The sequence below is a fragment of the Pan paniscus genome, chromosome 6, assembly GCF_029289425.2.
Source record: "Pan paniscus chromosome 6, NHGRI_mPanPan1-v2.0_pri, whole genome shotgun sequence".
NCBI lineage: Eukaryota > Metazoa > Chordata > Mammalia > Primates > Hominidae > Pan > Pan paniscus.
The window spans coordinates 6,135,001-6,142,477 of record NC_073255.2 but is presented as its reverse complement, the minus strand read 5'-3'; the positions used below and the strand labels follow the sequence as shown (position 1 = coordinate 6,142,477).

General features: G+C 52.9%; 1 long non-coding RNA gene across 1 annotated transcript in view; it reads left to right on the top strand.

Annotated features, from left to right (window-relative positions):
• Nucleotides 1-1,025: 1,025 nt before the first annotated feature.
• Nucleotides 1,026-7,477, top strand: part of LOC129398276 (uncharacterized) — a 16,396-nt gene continuing 9,944 nt past the window's right edge. The window contains exon 1 of the long non-coding RNA XR_008626023.2: nucleotides 1,026-2,896. This is a non-coding gene — a long non-coding RNA (uncharacterized LOC129398276). The remainder of the gene's footprint in view (nucleotides 2,897-7,477) is intronic.

Genomic DNA, 7,477 nt, shown 5'->3' with positions numbered 1-7,477 from the left:
CTCCTGGGTTCAAGCGATTCTCCTGCTGCAGTAGCTGGGATTACAGGCTTCTGCCACCATGCCCAGCTAATTTTTGTACTTTTCGTAGAGACAGGGTTTCACCACGTTGGTCAGGCTGGTCTCAAACTCCTGACCTCAGGTGATCTGCCCACTTTGGCCTCCCAAAGTGCTGGGATTACAAGTGTGAGCCACTGCATCTGGCTGGCAGGAACTACTGGGTTTTTTTGTTTTGTTTTATTTTGTTTTTGAGACAGAGTCTCACTCTGTCACCCAGGCTGGAGTGCAGTGGCACGATCTCAGCTCACTGCAAGCTCTGCCTCCTGGGTTCACGCCATTCTCCTGCCTCAGCCTCCCAAGTAGCTGGGACTACCAGCGCCCACCACCACGCCCAGCTAATTTTTTTGTATTTTTAGTAGAGACGGGGTTTTACCGTGTCAGCCAGGATGATCTCGATCTCCTGACCTCGTGATCCGCCCGCCTCGGCCTCCCAAAGTGCTGGGATTACAGGCGTGAGCCACCGCGCCTGGCCGGATCTACTGTTTTTATCAGCTAAGAGCCAATACTGAAATCAACAGCTCCCCAAGCAGAAAGATTTCTTCCCCAACATTTATCCAACATCAAGACCGCTGATCTCGGCTGAATACCTGCCTCCAGGAATGAGTAAACTCCACAACCCCCTGTACCCTAGCACGGCCCCTTGGGGCACATGGGAGAACTCGGGAGCCCAGGCTGTCCGGGGCATCGCTGTCCTCTGCAGAAAGCTGCACCTGTTTGTCCCGGGGACACCTGCCGTGTTCAAGGACATGCTCCCAAGATTCTGCTAGGTTCAATCACCTTCTCTGCGTTTCCAAAATACAGATGAAGGAAACTGACTAGATAAAAGATTTCTAAATGGCCCCTCCACAGCCAATCCAGTTCCTGAAAGAAATGTCTAAGTTGCGTGGTCCAAACCAGAACAACGTGATTTTTAAACGCAAACCTCTGAGCAGCACAGGTTTCCTGAGCCTTGTGGGAGCAGGAGCACTTCGAGCCGGAGGGATGCCTGTGAGGCAGAAAGTGCCTGGGAGGCCGAGGGCTTTCATGCCGCGCCGGGCACCACGCTGCCAGCAGAGGCCAACGGTGAGCAAACAGTGCCACCCCCTGGCACCCGGCTCAGAGACACTCACGCACAGGCTCTGCAAAGCCAGGGTGTCCTGAGAGAGGCAGGGTGAATGAACATTCCGGAGCAGCTGAGATTCCCATGCAGTGTCCCACAGGGGGGCTCGTCTGGGGAGACAGCTGCCCTGGGGTGAAGCCCACTCTCTCTCTCCAGCTCGATGGCTCCAGCACAGCCCTGTCCCGAGGCTGCACGCAGGAACCGCCTGGACCCTTCACAATCACCCTCCGAGGCTGCCACCTGTATCTCAATCTCTCTTCTTCAGAGCAGGAAACTGGGGCAGACCGGCCCACACAGCTGGGGAGCGGCAGAGTCAGGAGACAACACCAGCGCGTCCGAGAGCTGCGCCCGCTCCCTGACATCAGGGCGACAGACCCCTAGGACGGAGACCCAGGTGGGAAGAGCCACTGCCTGAGAAAAGCCAGGTGTGGCTGCGTGGGGCCCCTCGGGTGTACGGGGACGGCTGGACTGAGGCACCCGGTGCGGAGTGAACTCAGTGTTCATTCATTCACCGTTCATTCATTCACCCACCCTCCGACATCCACCACGGCCTCAACACAGGCCCTGCTCCAGGCACTGGAGCTACGGTGGCCTTGGTTTTTTTGTTTTTTGTTTTTTGTTTTCTGCTTCATCGCCCAGGCTGGAGTGCAGTGGCGCAATCTCAGGTCGCTGCAACCTCCGCCTCCCAGGTTCAAATGATTCTCCTGCCTCAGCCTCCTGAGTAGCTGGGATTACAGGCACCTGCCACTACGCCTGGCTACTTTTTCAATTTTTTTTTTTTTAATTATACAGTGGTGCGATCTTGGCTCACTGCAACCTCCGCCTCCCGGGTTCAAGCAATTCTCCTACCTCAGTCTCCCATGTAGCTGGGATTACAGGCACCCGCCATCATGCCCAGCTAATTTTGTATTTTTTTTAGTTGAGATGGGGTTTCACCATGTTGGCCAGGCTGGTCTCAAGCTCCTGAGCTCAAGTGATCCTCCTACCTTGGCCTTCCAAAGTGCTGGAATTACAGGCTTAAGCCACCACACTCAGCTCATTTTTGTTTTTTGCTTTTTGATTTTTTGTTGGTGGGGTGTGGGTGACAGGGTCTTGCTCTGTGTTGCCCAGGCTGGAGGGCAGTTGTGCAATTGTATTAATAGCTCACTGCAGCCTCAACCTCTGGAGTTCAGGTAATCCTTCCACCTCAGCCTCCTGGGTAGCTGGGACTACAGGCATGAGCCACCACGCCCAGCTAATTTTTAAATATTTTATAGACATGGGGTCTCTCTCTGTTGGCCAGGCTGGTCTCGAACTCCTGGCCTCAAACGATCCTCTCGCCTTGGCCTCCCACAGTGCTGGGGTTTCGGGTGCGGGCCTGCACACCTGTGGCCTCGGTTCCATTTGTTCTGGTGCCTCCCCACTCTGCAGGTGACTGAGGGTCCCTGCTGGTGCTCCCCATGTCCCCAGGTTGCATGTAGATTGCCCCACACTAGTAAACGACTCCCCACCTTCAACTCCCTTTTGGTTACACAACCAGAAAGCGGCTCCGTTTTCCTGTTTGGACTCTGACTAACATGAAGCCACAGGAAGTCTTAAACGGCCAAATGACATCATCGTATTGCTGTTTTTGAAGGAAATCTCTCTGGCCATTGTGTTAAAGAAGGATGTTATAGGGTAAAGGCAGAAGCAGGAAGTCCAGCCGGGAAGCATCACAGCTGTCCTAGGGAGGAGGACGCGGCCTGGACCAGGGTGGCTGCGGTGAGAGGGACGGGGTACAGCAGCAGGCAGGTTGGCTGGGGAGAGAGGACGCGGCCTGGACCAGGGCGGCTGCGGTGAGAGGGACGGGGTACAGCAGCAGGCAGGTTGGCTGGGGAGAGAGGACGCGGCCTGGACCAGGGCGGCTGCGGTGAGGGGGACGGGGTACAGCAGCAGACAGGTTGGCTGGGGAGAGAGGACGCGGCCTGGACCAGGGCGGCTGCAGTGAGAGGGACAGGGAGCTGCAGGCAGGCTGGGGAGATGCCTGGGGGTCATCAATAGCAGGGAGCCCCAACCTTTTTGGCACTAGGGACCAGTTTTGTGGAAGACAATTTTTCCACGGACAGTGGGGGCAGGGGATGGTTTCGGGAGGATTCAAGCACGTTCGATTTATGTTGCACTTTAGTTCTACTATTATTACACTGTGATACAGAATGAAATAATTCTACGACTGGCCATTGTGTAGAATCAGTGGGAGCCCTGAGCTTGTTTTCCTGCAACTAGACGGTCCCATCTGTGGGTGATGGGAGACAATGACAGATCATCAGGCATTAGATTCTCATAAGGAGTGTGAAACCTAATCCCTCGCATGCACAGTTCACAATGGGGTTCACGCTCCTGTGAGAATCGAACTCGGCTGCTGATCTGACAAGGTGGAGCTCAGGCGGTAACGTCGGCGATGGGAGCGGCTGTTAATACAGATGAAGGGGCTGGCTGTGGCGGCTCACGCCTGTAATCCTAGTATTTTGGGAGGCTGAGGTGGGTGGATCACCTGAGGTCAGGAGTTTGAGACCAGCCTGGACATCATGGAGAAACCCCATCTCTACTAAAACTGCAAAAATTAGCCGGACATGGTGGTGCTCACCTTTAATCCCAGCTACCCAGGAGGCCGAGGCAGGAGAATCGCTTGAACCCTGGAGGTGGAGGTTGCAGTGAGCCAAGATTGTTCCACTGCACTCCAGCCTGGGCAACAACAGTGAGACTCTGTCTCAAAAAAAAAAAAAAAATACAGGTGAAGCTTTGCCCACCGCTCACCTGCTGCTCACCTGGTGTGCTGCCCCGTTCCTAACAGGCCATGGATGGGTACCAGTCTATGGCACGGGGGTTGGGGACCCCTGGTCAACAGGACGCAGTGATGGATGGAATTGGGGGTTAGGAAGGAAACAAGACATCTGTGTCTCCTGGGTGCTGGCCGGGGCGGCTGCAGGGGGCGGCTGCAGGAGGCGGCTCTGGAGCTCTGTTCCGAACGCACTTTGTCCAAGTTCCAGGGAGCAGCTGGGTGCTCACAGCAGCTGCTGCCCAAGGGGGAAGGAAGGCAGGAGGCTGTGTCCCAATTTTGTCTGGGACTAAAGTTGACCCTTCCTTGAAATACACTTCTGATTTTTTTTTTTTTTGAGACAGAGTCTCGCTCTGTCGCCCAGGCTGGAGTGCAGTGGCGTGATCTTGGCTCACTGCAAGCTCCGCCTCCTGGGTTCACGCCATTCTTCTGCCTCAGCCTCCTATGTAGCTGGGACTACAGGCGCCCACCACCACGCCTGGCTAATTGTTTTGTATTTTTAGTAGAGACGGGGTTTCACCATGTTAGCCAGGATGGTCTTGATCTCCTGACCTCGTGATCTGCCTGCCTCGGCCTCCCAAAGTGCTGGGGTTATAGGCATCAGCCACCGCACCTGGCCTCACTTCTGAATTTTATCCCTAAGTTGGCACGGGAACGTTCCAGAAGGCAGAGATGGTTACTCCCTGTATGCCAGTGAATCTCAAGTTAGCTCAGGTAGCAGAGCCTCCAGAGGTCATGGGAGTTTTCTTAAACATTTAGAACTATGCCTACATTTGACTCCCATGTACATTTGACTCCTGCCTACATTTGACTCCCGCCTACATTTGACTGACTCCAGCCTACATTTGACTCCCGCCTACATTTGACTCCTGCCTACATTGGACTGACTCCCGCCTACATTTGACTGACTCCAGCCTACATTTGACTCCCACCTACATTTGTCTCCCACCTAAATTTGACTGACTCCCACCTACATTTGACTGACTCCTGCCTACATTTGACCCCCACCTACATTTGTCTCCCACCTAAATTTGACTGACTCCCACCTACATTTGACTGACTCCTGCCTACATTTGACCCCCACCTACGTTTGAGTCCCACCTACATTTGACTGACTCCCACCTACATTGGACTGACTCCCGCCTACATTTGACTCCCACCTACATTTGACTGACTCCTGCCTACATTTGACCCCCACCTACATTTGACTCCCACCTACATTTGACTGACTCCTGCCTACATTTGACCCCCACCTACATTGGACTCCCACCTACATTTGACTGACTCCCGCCTACATTTGACTCCCACCTACATTTGACTGACTCCTGCCTACATTTGACTCCCACCTACATTTGAGTCCCACCTACATTTGACTGACTCCGGCCTACATTTGACCCCCACCTACATTTGAGTCCCACCTACATTTGACTGACTCCTGCCTACATTTGACTCCCACCTACATTTGACTCCCGCCTACATTTGACTCCCACCTACATTTGAGTCCCACCTACATTTGACTGACTCCTGCCTACATTTGAGTCCCACCTACATTTGACTGACTCCTGCCTACATTTGACCCCCACCTACATTTGAGTCCCACCTACATTTGACTGACTCCCACCTACATTTGACTCCCACCTACATTTGACCCCCACCTACATTTGAGTCCCACCTACATTTGACTGACTCCCACCTACATTTGACTCCCGCCTACATTTGACTCCCGCCTACATTTGAGTCCCACCTACATTTGACTGACTCCTGCCTACATTTGAGTCCCACCTACATTTGACTGACTCCTGCCTACATTTGACCCCCACCTACATTTGAGTCCCACCTACATTTGACTGACTCCCACCCACATTTGACTCCCGCCTACATTTGACTCCCACCTACATTTGACTGACTCCTGCCTACATTTGACTCCCACCTACATTTGACTCCCACCTACATTTGACTGACTCCTGCCTACATTTGACTCCCGCCTACATTTGACTCCCACCTACATTTGACTGACTCCCGCCTACATTTGATTCCTGCCTACATTTGACTCCCATCTACATTTGACTGGCTCCCACCTACATTTGACTGACTCCTGCCTACATTTGACTCCCGCCCACATTTGACTCCCACCTACATCTGACTCCCACCTACATTTGACTGACTCCCACCTACATTTGACTGACTCCCGCCTACATTTGACTGACTCCTGCCTACATTTGACCCCCACCTACATTTGTCTCCCACCTAAATTTGACTGACTCCCACCTACATTTGACTGACTCCCGCCTACATTTGACCCCCACCTACGTTTGAGTCCCACCTACATTTGACTGACTCCCGCCTACATTGGACTGACTCCCGCCTACATTTGACTCCCACCTACATTTGACTCCTGCCTACATTTGACTCCCACCTACATTTGACTCCTGCCTACATTTGACTGACTCCCGCCTACATTTGACTCCCACCTACGTTTGACTGACTCCCGCCTACATTTGACCCCCACCTACGTTTGAGTCCCACCTACATTTGACTGACTCCCACCTACATTGGACTGACTCCTGCCTGCATTTGACTCCCACCTACATTGGACTGACTCCCGCCTACATTTGACTGACTCCAGCCTACATTTGACTCCCACCTACATTTGACTGACTCCTGCCTACATTTGACCCCCACCTACATTTGAGTCCCACCTACATTTGACTGACTCCCGCCTACATTGGACTGACTCCTGCCTACATTTGACTGACTCCCACCCACATTTGACTCCCGCCTACATTTGACTCCCACCTACATTTGACTGACTCCTGCCTACATTTGACTCCCGCCTACATTTGACTCCCACCTACATTTGACTGACTCTCACCTATATTTGACTGACTCCCACCTACATTTGACTCCCGCCTATATTTGACTCCCGCCTATATTTGACTCCCGCCTACATTTGACTCCCGCCTACATTTGACTCCCACCTACATTTGACTCACACCTACATTTGACTGACTCTCACCTATATTTGACTGACTCCCACCTACATTTGACTCCCGCCTACATTTGACTCCCGCCTACATTTGACTGACTCCTGCCTACATTTGACTGACTCCCGCCTACATTTGACTCCTGCCTACATTTGACTCCCATCTACATTTGACTGGCTCCCACCTACATTTGACTGACTCCTGCCTACATTTGACTCCCGCCCACATTTGACTCCCACCTACATCTGACTCCTACCTACATTTGACTGACTCCCACCTACATTTGACTGACTCCCACCTACATTTGACTGACTCCCACCTACATTTGACTGACTCCCGCCTACATTTGACTCCCGCCTACATTTGACTCTTGCCTACATTTGACTGACTCCCACCTACATTTGACTGACTCCTGCCTACATTTAGCTCCCACCTCCATTTGGCTCCTACCTCCATTTGACTCCCAACTGCATTTGACTCCCGCCTCCACTGGACTCTGTCCTGCATTGGACTGACTCCCACCTACATTTGACTGACTCCCAC